This window comes from Ovis aries, chromosome 10 (genome assembly GCF_016772045.2).
Source record: "Ovis aries strain OAR_USU_Benz2616 breed Rambouillet chromosome 10, ARS-UI_Ramb_v3.0, whole genome shotgun sequence".
Taxonomy (NCBI): Eukaryota; Metazoa; Chordata; class Mammalia; order Artiodactyla; family Bovidae; genus Ovis; species Ovis aries.
The window spans coordinates 30321127-30341889 of record NC_056063.1 but is presented as its reverse complement, the minus strand read 5'-3'; the positions used below and the strand labels follow the sequence as shown (position 1 = coordinate 30341889).

General features: G+C 46.8%; 1 long non-coding RNA gene across 1 annotated transcript; it reads left to right on the top strand.

Annotated features, from left to right (window-relative positions):
* Window positions 1-1514: 1514 nt before the first annotated feature.
* Window positions 1515-20693, top strand: LOC132657250 (uncharacterized). Its single transcript, XR_009595121.1, has 3 exons — window positions 1515-1763; window positions 12873-17035; window positions 17351-20693. It is a non-coding gene; the product is annotated as an uncharacterized LOC132657250 (long non-coding RNA).
* The last annotated feature ends 70 nt before the right edge of the window (window positions 20694-20763 follow it).

Below are 20763 nucleotides of genomic sequence, written 5' to 3'. Positions count from 1 at the left end.
TGAAAACTGGCCTGGAACAAGCTTTAGAAAAGCATCCATCTAGGCACAAAAGCAGGGAGCTAGTTTGGAACTGGCTACATCGGGCAGGTCATGGAAACATGGGAAGAGATACTTGGGATATAAAGAGAAGAATGACGGTAAAGACGTGGTACGGATGAGCTGTCTTTTTCCAAATGGAAGAAATGTACACTTTCTCTAAGTGGGAGCTGGAGCAGGATGACAGGGAGATGAATCAATGGAGCACTCTTTGGATTGGGCTCAATTCGGATGACTCAGTCTCTCACATGTGTGAGTTTTTAAGGATCCTTGGGCTCTACTGATTTAGGGGACATCACCAGACTTGTTTCTTTACCCAGAGAACAGGATCTCTAAATCTCCCTGCAGCCCTAACATTGTGAAACTTTATTATCCCAGAGAACTAGCAATGCAGAAATACAGGCAATATAAGCTGTAGGCAATCCATAAATCATGGGTGTCTGACTTCCAAAGGCAAGATGGGAGAACATAAAAGATACATCCATTTTCACCTCTTGATGACTTCCTGCTGGGACAAAGCTTGGAAGGTTTCCCTGCAGGATGCTGGGTGAGTTTCAGTAAGAACCTGCTATCTCACCTCCCAGCATTAGCAGAGGAAGGCCGGCTCCCTGGGTCTGGATCCTTCTAGCACTTTCTATGGCGTGGAAGAGAGGTTGAGAGAGAATGGGATCAGAAGGAGGCTCGTCTCTATTAAAATGGAAGCTAAACCAGAAACGAATGAGTTAGACATTTAATGTGTGTGTGTTCAGTCGCTTTGGTTGTGTCCAACTCTTTGTAACCTTATGGACTGTAGCCTTCTGGGATCCTCTGTCCATGAGATTCTCCAGGCAAGAATACTGGAGTGGGTTCCCATACCCTCCACCAGGGGATCTTCCCAGCCCAGGGATCAAACTCATGTCTCTCTCGTCTCCTGAAGTGGCAGGCATGTTCTTTACCACTAGTGCTGCCTGAGAAGCCCTAGGTCACCCTTTTCAGTAATATTTTTATTTTGCTTCTGTCAGAGGGCAAGCTATTCCAAAGAAGTCAGATTCTGCTGGTTGCAATGTAAGAATGCAGGTGGGAGGGAAGGGAAAGGCATTCAGACTCCTCTAACCTTATCTGATAGCTCTCAACCAGCCTCCGTTGTCAGGATTTTTTGGGAAAAGGCATATGCGATCACGATTTTAAAAGACTGTTAGAATCCCTTTCCAGCCAAAGTCTGAAAGAAGATTTGGGTTCAGGCTCTATTTGAAGACACCCAGGTTGCACTTTCCCCTCAGCATTTAGGGCGCGGCGGTTTCTGCTTATCTAAAGTGCTCACATTGCAAATATGAGCAGCAGAGCCGGGGATTTAAAAGTCTGTCCTGATGGGAATTTGAACCGAAATATTCTGCCCACTGCCACTTTATAAGCTGGGAATCATCAAGCCGCTACAAATACCTTGAGGGGGCCTTGCAGTTGCTCAACATAAATCAGCAGAATGACAGGCAATTGACTTTGAAGACAGCTCTCACATGGCTGAGTGGCTGGAGCTGCTGGAGGCCGATGAGGGCATTTTCCTGTAAACATGACTGTGATTAGCACTGGAGTAAATAGCCAAACGGGCTCTATCTGTCAGACCCCAGCCTCCTGCTTTGGATTTTTCATTAGGCAGAAATCATCGTGTGATCCTGTGCAGCCAAGTTGGTGATTCTGAGAAAGAAGCTTGTGCTTTAATACCTGATGAAACCTTTTGATTTCCCCAGAAGGTAGGTAAGATCACTTGTAGCTGTGTTTTTCTGGAGCAATAAAATGTGTGTGTGTGTGTGTGTGTGTGTGTGGTGTGTGTGTTCAGTCGCTCAGTCATGTCTGACTCTTTGCAACCCCAGGAAATGCAGCCCACTGGGCTCCTCTGTCCATGGAATTTTCCAGGCAAGAATACTGGAAGTGAGTTGCCATTTCCTTCTCTAGGGCATCTTCCTGAACCAGAGATCAAAACTGTGTCTCCTTCATCTCATGCATTGGCAGGCAGAATCCTACTGAGCCACCTGGGAAGCCTGGAGTGAAAAAACAGGAGTATGGAAACCAGACCCTTCAAGGCAAAAGGAATTTGGCTTGTGGTCCACACTCTGCCTAACAAAGTTTGGCATAGCTCAGATTTTGGCAAGTGGAAAGTGCACCTTTGAAAGGCTGGCCTTCCTACTGCCACCTGAGGTCACCTACTCATAGCCCTGGGGAGGTCAGGAAGGTGACATCAGTAGCTAAGCTGGCTGGGGGCTGAGGCCACCTGGAGTGTGCAGGACCCTCCCAGGGAGGCCGGCTGACCCTGCTCCAGCCAGGCTTTTGCCAATAGAGGGAGAGAGGCTGGGGTTGGCATACCAACTGATTTTTCAAAAGAAGCCAGAAATCAGGATTTTCATGAAACACTATGTGTGCCAAGGCAAATATGCCTACAGGCCAACAGCAACCTCTGGTGAAAAGGGAAACCCTCCTGCACCGTCAGTAGGAACGTAAATTGCCACAGCCACTGTGGAAAATCGTGTGAAGGATACTCAGATAGCTACGTGGAGTTGCCATATGGGTCCAGCAATCCCATGCCTGTGCATATACCCGGGCCAAACTATGACTCGAAAGATACACGCACCCCTGTGTTCATAGCAACACTCTTCACAATAGCCAAGACTTAGGTGCAGCCTAAACGCCCATCAACAGATGAGTGGATAAAGAAGACGGGGTATATACATAGAATGGAATACTGCTCAGCTATAAAGACGAATGAAATAATGCCGCTTGCAGCAGCGTGGACGCAACTCGAGATTGTCACAGTAAGTGAAGTAAGTCAGAAAGAGAAAGACAAATGCCATGTGACATCACTTACATGTGGAATCTACAGTATGACACAAACGAACATATGCAAGAGAGACTCAGAGATGTAGAGGTCAGACCTGAGGTTGCCAAGGGGAGAAGAGGTGGGAGAGGGATGCACTGGGAGTTTGAGATTAGGAGATGTAAGCTATTACGTATAGAATGGATTAACAACAAGGTCCTACTGTACAGCACAGGGAACTATATTCAGGTTCCTGTAATGAGCTATAATAGAAAGAAATATGAAAAAGAGTGTACATATATATATTAATCACTTTGCTCTACAGCAGAAATTAACGCAACATTGTAAATCAGCTATAGTTCAATAAAATGAATTTTTTTTAAAAAACAACTGATCGTGTCTAGTGGCAGGGCTACCTTTATTTTGGTTCCTCTAAACTCATTCCAGTTATGCCAAGCCCCTGAGCTGTCTGTTGCTGTGGTTGTTTAGTTGTTAAGTCGTGTCTGACTCTTTGTGACTGACCGTGGACTGTAGCCCGCCAGGCTCCTCTGTGCATGGGATTTCCCAGGCAAGAATACTGGAGTGGGTTCCTGTTTCCTTCTCCAGGGGATCTTCCTGACCCAGGGATGGAACCTATGTCTCTTGCTTTGGCAGGTGGATTCTTTACCACTGAGCCAGCAGGGAAGCCCTCTGAGCCATTTAAAAGGACTTAAAAAGAGAGAGGGGGGCCCCATAGAACCCCTTACAAGAGAATATACAGTCCACCAGCTCTCCACATCTAGGTTTTTTGTTTTTTTTTTTTCAAATTTAGATCTTTCATGCTGCAACTTTAAGCCTGGCTTTTTTTTTTTTAGTTTTTTAGTTTTTAAATTTTAATATCTTTAATTCTTACATGCATTCCCAAACATGAACCCCCCTCCCACCTCCCTCCCCATAACATCTCTCTGGGTCATCCCCATGCACCAGCCCCAAGCATGCTGCATCCTGTGTCAGACATAGACTGGTGATTCAATTCTTACATGATAGTATACATGTTAGAATGTCATTCTCCCAAATCATCCCACCCTCTCCCTCTCCCTCTGAGTCCAAAAGTCCGTTATATACATCTGTGTCTCTTTCCCTGTCTTGCATACAGGGTCGTCATTGCCATCTTCCTAAATTCCATATATATGTGTTAGTATACTGTATTGGTGTTTTTCTTTCTGGCTTACTTCACTCTGTATAATCGGCTCCAGTTTCATCCATCTCATCAGAACTGATTCAAATGAATTCTTTTTAATGGCTGAGTAATACTCCATTGTGTATATGTACCACAGCTTTCTTATCCATTCATCTGCTGATGGACATCTAGGTTGTTTCCATGTCCTGGCTATTATAAACAGTGCTGCGATGAACATTGGGGTACATGTGTCTCTTTCAATTCTGGTTTCCTCGGTGTGTATGCCCAGAAGTGGGATTGCTGGGTCATAAGGTAGTTCTATTTGCAATTTTTTAAGGAATCTCCACACTGTTCTCCATAGTGGCTGTACTAGTTTGCATTCCCACCAACAGTGTAGGAGGGTTCCCTTTTCTCCACACCCTCTCCAGCATTTATTGCTTGCAGATTTTTGGATCACAGCCATTCTGACTGGTGTAAAGTGGTACCTCATTGTGGTTTTGATTTGCATTTCTCTAATAATGAGTGATGTTGAGCATCTTTTCATGTGTTTGTTAGCCATCCGTATATCTGCTTTGGAGAAATGTCTAGTTCTTTGGCCCATTTTTTGATTGGGTCGTTTATTTTTCTGGAATTGAGCTGCAGAAGTTGCTTGTATATTTTTGAGATTAGTTGTTTGTCAGTTGCTTCATTTGCTATTATTTTCTCCCATTCAGAAGGCTGTCTTTTCACCTTGCTTATATTTTCCTTTGTTGTGCAGAAGCTTTTAATTTTAATTAGATCCCATTTGTTTATTTTTGCTTTTATTTCCAGAATTCTGGGAGGTGGATCATAGAGGATCCTGCTGTGATTTATGTCTGAGAGTGTTTTGCCTATGTTCTCCTCTAGGAGTTTTATAGTTTCTGATCTTACATTTAGGCTTTTTATTCTCAGTGGAAATTCAGCACAACTGACCATTCTTGCCAGAATAATCATAACTCACACAAGAATTTTAAACTCTATGGGCAGTTAGCAGAAGGTGGTAACTGTTGGTGGCTCTGGAGCCCATTCCCTCACAGGTAGCATGTGTGGTGAGGGAGCTAGAAGGCTCTGCTGAGCCTGGGTCTGGTCACCAGGTGCTGGGAAGCACCATTTGCCCACCCCCCTCCCCCGTTAAAAACATGTTGGCCGCACCCTGCAGCATGTGGGACCTTAGTCCCTTGACCAAGGATTGAACCTCCTCTTCCCGCATTGGAAGGCGGAGTCTTAACCACTGGACCTCCAGGGAAAACCCCATTTGCCTTTTATAGAAAGACTGCCCTCTGCCTCACGGGTCCTCTCCCGAGAAGGACAGGTTCTGGCTGAATGTAGGAAAATGTATATGTCTCCTCCGGATTCTGCTCATCTGAGTCTCAAAGCTGCTACTTGCCATTTGCGTGCCTTGGGGCAGATTTCTTCACTTCTCTAAATCTTGGTGTCCTCATCTGTAAGACAGGGATGAAAATAGTGCTTGATAGATAGCCTTCTGGTGAGAAGAAAAGGAAATGGTCTAAGTTAGCACCCATCTCTGGTCCTGACCTGTGGTGAGTCTGGAAAGAGCAGCTGAGGTGTTGAGCTGGGTGCAGTAGCGACGGTGATGGTTGGGGTGGGGGGATCTAGGGGGATTCCAAGTTTCTGGGAGATTGGGTGGGTCGTGGAGCCATTAATCAAGACAGCTGAGACCAGAGAAAGACCAGATTGAGAGACACATAATTTGCTTAGCGCATGACAAACTGAATCAGAGTCACCTCAGAGCTTTGGAGAAGGAAATGGCAACCCACTCCAGTGTTCTTGCCTGGAGAATCCCAGAGACGGGGGAGCCTGGTGGGCTGCCCTCTATGGGGTCGCACAGAGTTGGACATGACTGAAGCGACTTAGCAGCAGCAGCAGCAACAGTCAGAGCTTTGAGGCAGAGCCATCCGGCTGGAAGTTAAGATGTGGGTTTGCATTCTCGGTTGGGACTGTCAGACTTGGAGGCCACGGTGGTGGCTGTGCATGGCTGATGTAGCCCAGAGAGACTGCGGCTTCAGAGGGGAGAAGGGACCATCAGAGGACTAAGACCCTAAACCAGAAGTCCAGTGGAAGGGGGGACAGGGAAGAGACCTGACCGGGTGCATCTCAGAGAGGTGGCGGGGGGACCCCACAGAAGGAGTTTCCTGGGAGCCATCAGAGAAACGGAGGACGTGGTTCCATCCTCGCAAGGTTTCCAGTGTGATGAAAAAGCCAAAAGAAGCACTGGCAACAATCCAGGGACTTCAAGATGTTGCTTCCAGAGCGGTGGCGGGGAAGAACCCCCAGAGAGGAGTGTCACTAGAGCCCGGACACGACACCAGTAGGTGCTCCTGGGGGCTGAGCGCAGTCTGAGGTCATGGAGGTGAGAACAGTAGCCGCAGAGGTTTGGGGAGTCCACACAGCTCAGGCCCACACTGGGGGGGGCTCTGGGAGGGGGCCCTGGGGGCTCTTCGGGGTGGAGTCATGCATGCGTCTTCTGTCTCCAGTAAGGGCACTCCAAGGTGGCATTTGCTTGCTTGCTGCTGAGCACTCTGGGGCCCGAATGGTGAACAAAGTCTACAGACCCCCATCTCCCAGGAAGGCAGCAGTCTCTCTCTGCCTGTTTAGCACTGACAGCAGCTGCCACTGAGGCTGAAGGGTGGAGGGGAGCCTGAGCGCTGGGAGGAGAGCCGGGGACTTGGCATCACTGCTTGGTGCTCTGTGATGGTGCTGGGGTTGGGGCAGGGGCCAGGACTGGTGGGAGCTGAGGACCCCGGCATACGGATGGAGGAATGCGGGGAGGGATGGAAAACACCAGAAAATGAAGAGAGATGTTTCAGAGGGGAGGTACTATCTCGTCATAGGAGGCAGCCATTACACTTTTGCTGAAAGGGAGAGGAACCCACTAGACGCGGCCCTGAGCCTGCCCTGGCCCTTCACTCTGTGCGTCCGGGACCCTGCCTCCCTGGGGAAGTGGCAGCTGGGGGACACCATGCTTTTGGGAAAATCTAGGGGCCTTGCATGGGCACACTGAATGGAGACACAGGCCCAAACCACGTGGCAGGGACCTGCCCTCCCCAAGTGTCGGCCACACCCACGGAGGCCCCGCCAGACAACCTGGGTCCTTCCCAGGCTGCAGCGAGGCCCCAGGTTGGGAGGCTCGCCAACCAGCCTCTGTTCTGTGTCCCCCTTTGAACTTGAACCCCGCAAAGGCAGAGCCACGAGGACACAGCCAAGGGAGCAGGTGCCAGTGCAAAGGGCAGGGGACAGGCCCCCGGCTCTCCTTGCCAGGCCGCCCGTCGCGTCTGAAGCAGCCGTCTTTGTTCTGCGCATCCTGCCTCCCTTCTCCCACATGAAGCTGCCCAGGAGCCACGTCAGCTCCCAGTTCCGACTCGGAAAATATAGCAGCACACAATATGTTGTTTTGGCAGAAAGCTAGGAATCTGAGTATGGAATGTCTGTCACGGGGGCCCATCCAATTAACTCACTTGTCGGGAAATCAGAATAAATCGTGGAGACGAGTCTCTGCTCAGACGTGTATTTCTTCCCCATTCTCCTGGTTCGGCAGGTGTGGTACCCCAGGCCAGGGCGATTCAGGGCGGAGGGGGACAAATACATGTCTTCCCTGTGGTTTTCCGCTTCGAGGGAAGAAAGGGACACCATTTCCATGCATCTCAGACCCGGGAATTCTGGTGAAAGGTACATGAAAGTGTGGTCGGGGCAACCCAGAGTCCCAGTGCTTTTGTTCAGTGTGAGACAAGGCCTGGGCCTGACCGCAGAAGGTTTTCTCCCTCCTTACTTTTTCCTCTGTGGCTGGAGGACTTGGCTGTAACCAGAGAGCAGCGTGGGATGGAGGGGACGGCCAGCCTGACCAATGTGCCTGCAGGGGCTGGGACCCCTGGATGTTCCCCTGAAGGGGACACTGGTCCCGTCCCCACCCCCAGTTAGGGAACTGATGTGGCCCCCAGGGTGGGTTTCTCAAGTGGCTCAGTGGGGAAGAACCTACCTGACAATGTAGGAAATGCCAGAGATGTGGGTTTGATCCCCGGGTTGGGAAGATCCCCTGGAGGAGGAAATGGCAACCCACTTCAGTATTCTTGCCTGGAGAATCCCATGAATAGAAGATCCTGGCAGGCTACCGTCCTTGGGGTCGCAGAGTCAGGCACAACTGAGCACACACGTCTCACGTGACCCCAGGGTAGCCTGTTTTTGCAAGAGGATCTGCTACACAGACAAGGAGACCCTTGAGGGAGAAGCCCTCTGAGCACAGGCAGGTCATTCTGTGTGGTTCCCCAGAACCCCAGGCTGGTGCTTTTCTGGTGCCACAGTTGCCCCGAGGTGATTTCAGGAGTGTTCAGCAGACAAAACTCTGCACAGAGACCAGCTTCCTTTGAGCTTCCTCCTGGGGCTCTCTGTCTTTACATCCTTGCTAAGGTGGAGGTGAAGTCCAAGGCCACTCGGCCTGGCGCCTGCATCCCTGAATTCTGAAGCACCTAACATGACTGAGTGTCCCGCAGCCACAGCGGCAGCCCTGGAACCAAGCTTTGGCAGCCCCACAGCGCCTACACTGCCTGTCCCCAGCCTGGAGCTTCTGAAAAGCACCCTGCCACCACCCTGGGGCACCTGCCCCTGGCCTCAGCCCCCCGCATGGCAGCCTCACCTTCCCAGCACTCACACACTTGGGTTTTACATCCCTACTCCCCCCACAGTGGTGCCAAAACCCCATCCCAGGCAACCAGGCCAAAGTATTTTCTTGACCTTTGCTCTTGGATGCAAGAACCCACCCACCCCCCGCCCCCCGCCCCCTGCCATAATGAGAACCCCAAAGAAGCAAAGGGCATAAATTCTGCATTCTGCGCATCAGTCAGAAGTCAAAGGCTCCTTCTTCAAGGGCTGCAGACTAAGTTTGCCTTTGTGCTGCGGTGTTGCTTCCATTTCAAAGTCTCCACCAGCGAATTGCGTGAGTCATTCCTGGAACCTTCAGGAGTCTCCATGGTGACAGGCCTGAGTGGGCCCAGGGAAGCCAGCATTCACTTCACTTTCCAGCTAGTTCCTCTTCTCTGATTTTTTTTCCTTCTTTTCTGTTCTTTTTCAATAGAGACTGTGGCTGAGGCTTGAGCTTTTTTGTTTCTTAAGCAAATCATAAAATGAGAACTCTCAAAGCTCCTTTTCTATTTTGTCAAAAAACGTTCTATATAAATATGTATTCTCTCGTCTCTACCTGCCTTGTTGAGGCCATAAAAAAAAAAAACAACAAAAAAAACTATGCATTTGTGGGTTTTTTTGCCTTTTTTTTTTTCTTTTTTGTCTAGTGTTTTGAGAAAGGGTCTGATTTTCCTGTTTATCTCAATGGACAAACCTGGGACAGAGAGGTTAGCAGGATCAGCCCCAGTGGGTAGAACACCTTCCTAGTCCATAGGTCACATAGCAGAGGTCGACCAGAAGTCTGAAAATACCACCCAATCATGGTTTCCAGAGATGTGCCTCCAGTTCTTTTTCTGTGATGCTCAGGGAAAATGGTACTCTAGGCCCATTAGGGAATAAGCATGGACATCACTATCTTGGTCACAAGAATTTTAGCAGGAATCTAGGGGATTTTTTTTTTTTCCAAAAATGACTAAGCATTAAAACTTGTTCCCAGTGTAATGAGCACTGATCAACCTAAATATATTTATATAATTTTGTGAGGTTCAAATCCTGTGTCATAGAAGTATGTCACCTGAACACAGCCACACCTGCAGGTGGCCATGAGTTTGCAGCACACGGCCTCCTGAATACGGCCACCTGAATGCCGCTCCCTCCATTGTGCCCTTGGCTGTGGCAGGACACTTAGCACCCCCCGAAGCTCTCCCACTGTCTCTAGGGTCTCCAGGGCTGTTGCCTGTGTGCTCTGCTCTGTAGGTGCAGCCAGTCTCCATGGCGGTTACCAAAGGCTCGGTGTGCCAAACCTTTGTAGGGTGCTTGGCAGGGGGAGAAGGACAATGGCCTTCCCTGCTGCATCGGCCCCTGACGGGGTCCTGAAGCGAGGCCACTCGGACCTCCACACGCCAGCCTTCCAGTCACTGCTTGCATCACCTCGAACCCAACCTTGCCTCCAGGAGCCCTGCCGAGTAGAAGCTGTGTCTTTGGAACTAGAATTTCTCTGACCGTTGAGGCTGTTTTCATGGGTCTTGCTAACTAAGTCTTCCTCTGGTTTTTTACATTTGGGGGGTGGGGAGGGGAGGCATGATCACAGAGACTTTTGAAAGGGTAGCATCAGTAATAAGCCCTGAACTCTCTCTCAGAACTGTACATGAACTCATGCAGCATTTCATAGACAAACTCGGAAGTTTACAGACGTGGGAAGTCAATGCCTGGGCCTCTGGGTAAAAATCCTGCCGGAGGAGGAATTTTCTCACAAGAATTTTCATAGCACTGCTTTGGTCTCTGGTCCAATCCAACTTACCAGTGTGCCAGACACCCCCAATACAGCTGAACCCCTGCTGAGGGTGCACCCAGGCCTTCGCTGAGGATCTTCACACATGCACATGAATTTCCAAGTCCCTTATTCCACATATGCTGTCTATAAATAAGCATGTACAAGAAAGTATTTCCTACTCAAGCCCACTCTTCAGGGCCTCTTGTAAAGATGAGTCTGGCTCCGCGTGGAAAGGCAGAAAACCCAGGCCACATGCCAAGCCCTACAGCCCAGGACTCCAGCATTTGGGGCTGGAGGATCCAAATAATACATGTGTGGGTCTTGACCTGGCTTGGATTTTTTAAAAAAATCACACATACAATTAATTTTTCTATTTTTCTGCCTGTTGTTTTCTTTGCAGTGAAAAAGCTACTTCTAAAATAATTTTTTTCTATCCTCTCCCTGCCCTGAGTGGACTTCCCTGGTTGCTCAGACGGTAAAAGCATCTGCCTACAATGTGGGAGACCCAGGTTCGATCCCTCGGTCGGGAAGATCCCCTGGAGAAAGAAATGGCAACCCACTCCAGTATTCTTGCCTGGAAAACCCCATGGATGGAGAAGCCTGGTAGGCTACAGTCTGTGGGGTCACAAAGAGTTGGACATAACTGAGTGACTTCACTTTCACTTTCCCTGCCCTGAAATTTGTCCTCAAGCTCCAAATGTTGGGAGGGTGCTTGTATCTGTCTCCCAGGACTGCTGTAACAATGACCACAAACTTGATGGCTTGAAACAACATTTATCCCTTCACAGTTCCAGAGGGCAGACATCCAAAATGGAAGAGCCTGCATGGTCGCACTCCTGCGGGAGGCTTGGCTCCAGATGTTCCCAGACTCCAGTCTCTGCCTCCGTCTTTCCATGCCTCCTGCTTCTTGCTGCCTGTCTTTCCTCTGTGTTTCTCTCTCTCTTTTTAAAGTCTATCATTTCAGTTTTTAAAAAAATATCTATTGACTTGGCTGTGTTGAGTCTTAGCTACAGCACGCAGGATCTTGGTTGGGTCATGTGGGATCCTTCATCGCAGAGCACAGACTGTCTAGATGTGGCACACAGGCTCCAGAGAGCCCTGGCTTAGCCGCCCCCAATGCATGCAGGATCTTAGTTTCCTGACCAGGGATCAAACCCAAGCCTACTGCTTTGCCAGGTGGATTCTTAACTACCGGACCACCAGGGAAGTCCCTGTGTGTTGCTTATAAAAGCATTGTCACTGGATTTAGGGAACACATAGCTAATCCAGTGGGCTATGATCCATGGGGTGGCAGAGTCAGACACAGCTAAGCAACTAAGCACAAGCTAATCCAAAATGACCTCATCTAAAGATTCCCAGCGTAATTACCGATTACCTTTGCAAAGACCATTCTTCCAGAAAAGATCCTATCCAATCCCTTTGGGGCCACCACTCTAGCCCCTATGGTATGGTTCATTAACATACCCAGGATCTCACGGTACCTGGCCCATGGTCATAGCCCAGGCATCTATGCGTTTGTGTTTGATGGTCTGGAATTGAACTTGGCACCCAGGTGTTCTGTCTGATCCTGAATAAAGATGGCTTGTGCTGGGATGAAGCTTAGCGTCTTCAGCCTTCCTTGACTATGAAAATAGCTACTGAATGAATTAGAGCATATGCTTTCTTTTTTTCCCTGAGTGATATCTGATAGAGTATTTGATGCCATTGTTTGCACCTACTACATTTAACATGTACAGGAATTATCTGGGAATAAAATAATTTTGCAAGTTTTTTTTTCCCCTCCCCTGAGGGTCTTCTCAGATCCTCAGCATCTGAAAATAAGTTGGATTTTATTTATGAGAGAACCTTTTCTGCATATATTTAATAACATTTATTAGGATAAAAGAGACACTCATTTAGAAGAGTGCAACTGCACGTTTTCATGTAGGTGATCTCACTTGTCATCTGGCATTTCACTGCCACCTAATATTGAGTTCGTTTAGATAATACACATAAAAAGGAGGTGATCAGCCTTCTTTCCTTAAAAATACATAATATATGCCATAACAGAGCATAAATGAATATATGATTTCCCCCTACCCTGGAAAGTCAAATTTTAAGCTTCCAATATACCTTGACGTCTTGCCAACCTCCCTACCTGGAATGGTTTTATTTAACAAGGTTAAAGTTGGCGATGAGAAGTCTGGCTTTGCCAGCAGGAACTGTTGAAAACAACATCTCGCTATGAATATCATTCCCATAGTACATACCTTGTGATTTCACACGGCTGGTCATATTTTATGAAATGTTTGGAATCTCCTGGAATCCAAAATTAGGGCAGGTCCAAAGTCATTGTTCCCTACTCATAGTGTAAATGAGTTCAAGTGGCTTTATTTGTGGTTTTGGTTACATGTTCTTTTAAATATAAGACTTTAAGGGGGGCTTTATTAATATTTTTGTTATCATTTACTCACCTTCCAATGAACAAGCAACCAAAGAATCAGAAGACAGCCGGAGAGAAAGCGGGTTCATGGCCTCAGCTGTCACGTCACGTGCTTGGGGAACAGCAGAAACACACAAGCCGGACGGCCACCCGATCAAAGCACACTGCCCAGCACAGCCAAGTTCAAAACAGGAGTGTTTGTGGTGAGACTTGAAGTTTAAGATGCATTAACATCAAGCTTTTCAACTTCACATAGTAATAAACCCCAGCAACAACACAGCATCAATCAACTAAATAAGGCTAAAAAAAAAAAAAAAAGCCTACATGAACCCCCACGGGAATCCCTGTAGACAGATTCCATGTCCAAGTTGAAAGGACGATTAGAATTGCCCCCTCCTTGTCCTGCCCTCTGCTCTGTGAACACGCTGCAATTTTCTTTCTTTCCTGAAAGTGTTTTAGCTCATCTACAAATAGTAAGGCTCCTCTGCAAAAACTGGCCGACTGGTCTACCACAATTAGTAAGTCTAATTGTTTCAAAGTAACTGTGTATTTGATTTTTAAGCTCCCTGACAACTCTATGTGGTTTTAATTAACTTCTTGGAATACAGTTGTTTTAAGCTCAAAGGTTTCTGGATAAAAGTTAGCACTATCAGATTGTGCCAATATGTGTTATAAGCCTTTGGTAAGCTTTTTCCTTGCTTCAACTGGCTACAGATAGACAGAAGGCTATTTATTTATCAAAGGCTGGCTTTTCCTGTATATCTTTGTGATAGATACCAGCTGAGATTATTTTGTATTAAGTTGGGCCCAGACCAAATAAGGTGTAGGAAGAACAATCGACTCTAGCTTTCAAAACTATTTTTGGTTGCAATCGCTTACAAGTTTGCTGTCTCAGACCCATCTTCTTTACAATGCTTAGCTAGTGTTTGTGACACAGGGTTTTAAAAAACACAGTTTCTTGAGCACTTTCAATGCACCTAAGTGTTGAGCTCTACCAATAGGCTCTCTGAACTTGCCAGATACCGAGTAGCCATATGATTCTTTGTCCCTGAAAGTGGATGGGAGGTGGGATGCCAAGACAGCAGGTGTAAACCAGGGCATCCTGACAAACAGGTACACAGGGTCCCTGCAGACGGATTGAAGTAGACCCCCGCTGGGCCACTACCAAGGGCTTCTGAAGGCCCTGTGTGGGCTAGAAACATTGCCAACCTTCACCTGCTGGTCACTCTCATAAATCCAGGCATCTTCTCTTCTGGAATCATCCATTACTTCTTCCTTGGTCCATGGGTCTCAGTAACCACTTCTGGATCCCAGGTCACTTGCACCAGAAGCCCTCCTTCTCCAGAGTGTTCCCAGCCATCTTTCCTGTCTCCATCCATGGAGATACTAGATCCCAGTGATTGTTTGAGACCTAACTCAGTGGTGTCTCCTCTGGTCAGGAGCAGGCAGGGAGCGTTGTGTTACCTAAGCCCCCACAGGGCTGTATTTGTGTCCTTCTTAGGACACTTGTCTCTTCCAGTTTTGTTACAATTTATGTGCAGTATCGCATTCTCTGATGAACCAAGAGGAGGGACCACTCAGAAAACCTGAACTCTGCAGCCCTCCCTGGATTTGAGTCCTTCCTCTTAGCTGCTTCTCATCTTAATTCTGATCTTTTTGGTGTGTTCTTTTCTAAAGTGAGATAAGAAGCAAGCATGACTGAAAGCTTTGTTGAACTTGGCATTTGCAAGGACTCCCATTATTGCTGGATTTGAATGCTGGCTTCTCCAATGAAGAGCTGTGCAATCTTGGGCCAGTCACTTAACCTCTCTGTGCCTATAAAACGGGAATAGTAATGGTTCCTACTTCCTAGGGCTGTAATGAGGATTGAGTCCTCACAGAACAGAAAATGATTATATTTAAATACCCAGTATGGTGGGCCGCAGTCCATGGGGTCGCTAAGAGTCGGACACAACTGAGCGATTTCACTTTCACTTTTCACTTTCATGCATTGGAGAAGGAAATGGCAACCCACTCCAGTGTTCTTGCCTGGAGAATCCCAGGGACAGGGGAGCCTCATGGGCTGCTGTCTATGGGGTTGCACAGAGTCGGACACGACTGAAGCGACTTAGCAGCAGCAGCAGCATGTTGCAGGAAGGGAGACCCTTGGCAGGGCCTGAGAGTGGGCTCTTATCTAACATTTCAAAATGAATTGTCCAAGGAAATGCACATACTGACAAAGCAAAAGACTATATTGGGAAGGGGCGCCCAAATGGAGAGCAGGAGGGTGAGGGAACCCAGGAGGGCTGCTCTGCCATGTGGCTCGCAGTCTCAGGTTTTATGATAATGGGGTTAGTTTCCAGGTTGTGTCTGATCATCTTGCTGCGTCCATATTGATCTGACTCAGGGTCCTTCCTGGTGGCACATGCACTGTTCAGTCATGATGGACACTGGCGCAAAGGATTCTGGGAGGTCAGTAGGACACATTAGGGGCTGGTGCCTCCTCCTTCTTCAGCCCCTCCTGCATTCTCCCGGTTGGTTTCAGCACAGTGTTCCTTATCGGGACCTCCTGTTGTGAGATAACTCATCACGTGGTTATCATCATGCCTGGCCAAGGTAGGTGGTTTCAGTCAATGGTTCCCTAACAACTATCTCAGCTTTTGTTATTGCTCAGATTGCATCTTCTCTTTCGTAAGACTTTATTCATATTTTCTTAATTGCATTGTAACTAAAAGAACACCAAAGCTATCAACACATGTAATGTAATGAAGCCTGATGTCCACTGGAGAATCATGGCCTTAATGACCCAAGGGCACCTGACGTGACACAACGGTGAAAGTGAGGGTTGGTTACAACAATGAAGCAAAAGCAGACCAGGCCACCTCCTACCCTGTCACCTTGAGGTCAGAGAGTTGAGGTGCTGGGTCTCTGCCAACATGTAGAATAGGAACATGACGGTTCCTACCTCACAGGCTTGAAGCAAAGGTCAACTGAGTTAATGCATGTAAAGCAGTTGGCATGGCATCTCGTGTATAAAGGCACTTGGTACAGATTGGTTATCATTCTCAGCGTCCGTCCTGGAACTCATGGTGACTATTGTTTGGAGACGTGTCAAGAGAAAGTGTCCTCATATATATCCTTCAACCGTGGGAGAACCTGTGTATCTCCACCAGGGGAAATTTGACCAGAAACTGAGAAAGCAGGGACCCTCTTTTTATCAGAAACACTCAGCACCTCCTCTTCTGTGAACATCCCCTGAAGGAATGCCAACATCAATGGCTGAAGAGCCATCAGCTTGAGACAGATACAGGCGTGATCATCAGCAACACAAGAGGGGACAGATTAAGGCTGCTAAGTCATAGGCTGGAAACAGACAGGAAATCTGTATTAATCACAAGGAGAAGATGTGACCTCTCAGAGACTCTGCTAGGAGGAAGGAGGTCAGGGCTCCCACAGTGTGTCTGGGTTGGGGGCTAATAGCCAGTGGGTTGCCTCTAGCATGGTTCCTGCATCCTGCATCCCTAGAATGACTCAGACTCTGGTGGCCCAGAGAACTAGGGGTTACACACAACACAGAATCACATTCTCAGGGGAAGGAAACCATTTCCACGTGCATCTGTACCTAACTCATACATCTGTCCTAAGAATCCCTATGGAAAGGAAGGCCGCCATTTTTTCTTGCCATTCCATGCAATAATTAGCACTTTTTCTTTCTGTTTATTCTTATTAATGCCTTTTCCTTCCTCATCTATGCTCATGGACAGAGAGATAGCTAAGAGGGTTTGCATTCTCCTACAGCCAAGCACAACTCAGAGAATCCAAAAGTCACAGTTGCCCTCAGCTAATTTTCACTTGGATCGTAACCTCTCAGTCTATCTCGCTTAGACTCTGGGTATTAAAGTACAAATAAAGCTTCGTGACCTTTAAGCAAGGCAGCAGCTGCTCCTCCACCCTTTCCCCTGTGGTTTTGTCCATTTCTGCAATATCCTTATTTCTGGACTTCAAACCTCTTCCCTAGCAGGGAGGTGACTAATGTTAAAAGCCACAAATTACACCATGGTTTGCTAGGCACACCAAATGCTCTCTTTGAGACATCCTTTCAAATGGAAATATCTGTCCTCAGAATCAAGGTTAAATTTAGTTAAAGACTGAGGTCCCGACTTGGTCCAGATCCCTCTTCAATCCTGGCCCCTTTGCCTCCCCAAGGATGTGACGAGAAAGATTCCAGAGGTGAGCAGGCTGGTGGGTCTCAGTTCCATGCACAGGGAATTCATTCCAACAAGGGTGGAGACTCTGACGCAGGTGTGGCAGAGGCATGGGCTTACAGCTCTTGAGGGAGCTCTGCACAGCATCATTTCTGCTCTGATGAAGTAGATTTCAAGGGCAGCATAGGGAGGGGCTGCAGTGGGAGGTGGGGAAGCAGTTGTTGTTCAGCTGCTCAGTCACGTTCAACTCTTCGCAACCCCGTGGACTGCAGCACGCCAGGCTTCCCTGTCCTGCTCTAATGAGGAGGCAGTGATGAGAACTTTCATTCTTTTCCTCCAGATTTCTCAAACCAAACTCTGCTCTGCGCTATCATCGCCCCCGACCCTGCACCCTCCCACCCTCCCCAACACACAGCGGTCTGAGTGATAGCTCAGGCACTGAAGCTGTCATGATTCCCAAGTTGATGACCTGGAGGAGGCAAGGGATGAAGGGAGCTCAAGGAGGGTATAATCACGGTGTGGGGACAGCGTCCACGGCCTCCACCCCCTCAGCCCACCGAACACTCCCGACTTAGCCTGCCTGGCACTGCCCATGTGCGCTAAGTTGCTTCAGTCATGTCCAACTCTTTGCAACGCTATGGACTGTAGCCCTATGGTCTGTAGTCTGTCTGACAAACAGGCAGAATCCCATCTGTCCATGGGATTCTCTAGGCAAGAATACTGGAGTGGGTTGCCGTGCCCTCCTCAGATGGGTTGGCTACTGACTTTACAGTCTTCTGCCATGAAGCTGGACTCCTGGCATCCTGACTGGTGGGTTGTGGGTGGGGAACTTCCCCTCCCTGTGTCTTCCGAGGTTTCTGTCCTTGGCCACCGGAAATAGGAGGCACCATGAAGAGCATACTAAAGTTTAATGCCCTTTTTACAACCGATTTTTGTTGCTGACACCTTCCTCTCAGAACAAGACATTGATTCATGACTGAACAAGCCCTACACAGAGAGAGGGAACAAAAAAAAAAAAAAAAAAAAAAACCCTCCTTGGAGACTCTCAGTTGATTTCTGTTTACAAGTATGGATGGTTTCCAAAGGCTCTTCAGAAAATGGCTGAGAGAAGTCGGAGCAAAAAAGTTAATGTTTTTATTTCTGTCTCTTTCTCCACGGAGGAGTTTAAAATTCTTGCTTTGGGCCATATGGAGTGGATATTCCAGAAGGAAATTATATACAGCTTTCTGTTTCTGCTCAAAAGCTTGTCACTTTGTCAAGTGGACCCTTTGAAGCAGTCTTCTCCTTACCTCAGATTTTGACATGAATAATTGTTTAATTGCCTTTCAGTCTACCCGAGATAAGGAAGCCTGTCTCAAAATTGTATAATTCTCTTAACCAAACAATAGGCGAACCACCCAGAGCAGTTTTCAAAGAAAGAGAAGAATTCCTTACATATGTTAAGCATTTTATTCTTTCCAAAGTGCTTCGCTGTGGAGTGTTTTGTTAAACTGGATAATGGTATGAAGCGCTGTGTAAAGTGTATCACGTAACAAAAAAGTAAGATTTTGTAACTATATGGCTATTATTTGTAGTAAAATAATGAACTATGTCAGTGAATCTGTTAATTATCTTACTTATGAGTCCTATTTATGTTTCTATAACCTTTATATAGATCATACACTTTATTCATGCCTCTCATTTTTCCAAATATTGGGATTTTTTTTTTTTTTTTCAGTTCACCTGGGACTATAAAATGGATTTCAGGCAGCATTGTTGACTGACTCTTGCTTCGTGTTCATCTAGCAGAGCAGTCAGTTGGCTGCATATTCATCCATCATCCATTTCCCTCCATTTTCATTCTCCACCCAGGAGCCCACCGCTTTTACCGGGAGATTCCATGAAGTTCAGAGTAAGCCAATTTCACATCCAGCTTCAGGTTTGGGGCGTGTAGCCTAAGTTTAGCCAATCAGTGCCTTCCATCCCTCTGGACACAGAGGTTGGTTACAGAGTGGGCATGTGACCTAAGGAGGCCCAATCAGAATAAATCTTATTTTTATTTTTTGGAAAGGCTGGGCAGGGGTGCTTTCTCTTCTCTTTGAACCAGAATGAGGAAGTACCATGCCTGAGAGCTGCTGGAACCTACAGGAGACCATCGGGGAGTAAGCCGTAGAATTTGACACGAAAAAGGGCAAAGTGAAGAACTGGAAAGAAACTGGATGTGACATTGTTGAGCTACTGGATCAAACCTTGTGTGAAGCCGATATTACCTCTAATATTTTCAGTTACTTGAGCTAACAAATTTCCTTGATGGGTTAAGCCATTTTGAGTGAAATCTTCTGTTACTTGCATTCTGATAGCTTTTATTGATGATACATTAATAGACAACTAAACAGCTTAGGAATCATCTTATCCTGCTTCGCTCTCACAATGGATTCAGAGAAGCTGTAATTCTTCTCATCCCATATGAAGAAAAGAACCACGAAGGCATTGCCCTAGGTTAAACAGATGGTTAAGTTTAAAACTTATGTGAGGACAGGCAGTGTGCTGTATTCTCAGCCTCTTTTACCATACTTGTCAACTGGGTAGAATAAACGTTGAATAAATAAATTGAAGAACAAAACTGAAATAGTATAAACAGTAATAATCTTTGTTCAAGAGTGATATGGGGGGAGGTGGGAGGGAGGCTCAAGGTGGAGGGGACATATATACCTATGGCTGAACCATGTTGATTGTACAGCAGAAACCAACACAATATTGTAAAGCAATTGTCCTTCCATTAAAAATAAATTTTAAAAAAGAGTAATAATCTTTGTTTTAATTATTCATTCCTTTTCCCCAACAAACATTTATCAAATGCCTACTATGTACCAGTCATGAGGCTACATGTTCAAATGAAATACTCTGTGCCAGCACCTCCCACACGAAAAAAAAGAGAAAATTGTTGAAGTCTTTCTTATTCTTTTTCAAAAATTTCAAATTGTTAAGAGATTATTTAAAAGCCTGCAATGATTTGCTAGAGAGGAATCTTTGTGTTTTAAAATCTCTTTTCTGTAGCTCATATCCATGGTTTCTGCCTCATTGAACTCGGGAGTACATACCTCTCGGGTAAAAAGAAACGTCAGCGGTTGTATGTTGTAAGAGCTCTGTGCAGCTGAAGATTTCACAAATACTGAACTACAGTCTCCTCAAAGTCTGAGTCTCTGACAGTTTGTTAGAATGTCCGTTCATACGACTCTCTGGGAACCATGGAGATGGACTTTTCCTATTTTAGTGTATGTCACAGTAGATCAGAAATCCATACTTAATGGGAGAAGGTGATACACGGATTTGAAACTCTGTCAGATTTTAGGGTAACAGGAAAGTAGAAGGAAGATTACCCTGCGGAAATGAGGCATTCACCAAGTAGTCAGGAAAACAGCCTGAACTGTAATTCCCCAAGGACAGAGTGTGGAACAGGAAAAAGACACAACCAAGAAATGTAATTCCTTAATATCTAATAGAAACCTCAGAGCATTAAATCACAGAATCAATGATGAAAATCGTTTCATGATTTATCAGCAAGGCTTTTTCCCCCTTTTCCTGTCCTGCATGAGAGTGGAGAAAAGAGAAAGCTGTTTGTTAAATGCCATTTCGTAGGTCAAGTTTAGGAAAGTCAGCCCTAAGTAGTGAGTGGGAAGAGAAAACCCTTTAGAGGGAGACTGGGTTCAAATCCCCTGACAATTCAGGCCGGTTACTTAATCCTTCTGAAATTCCTTTCCTCACCTAGAAAAC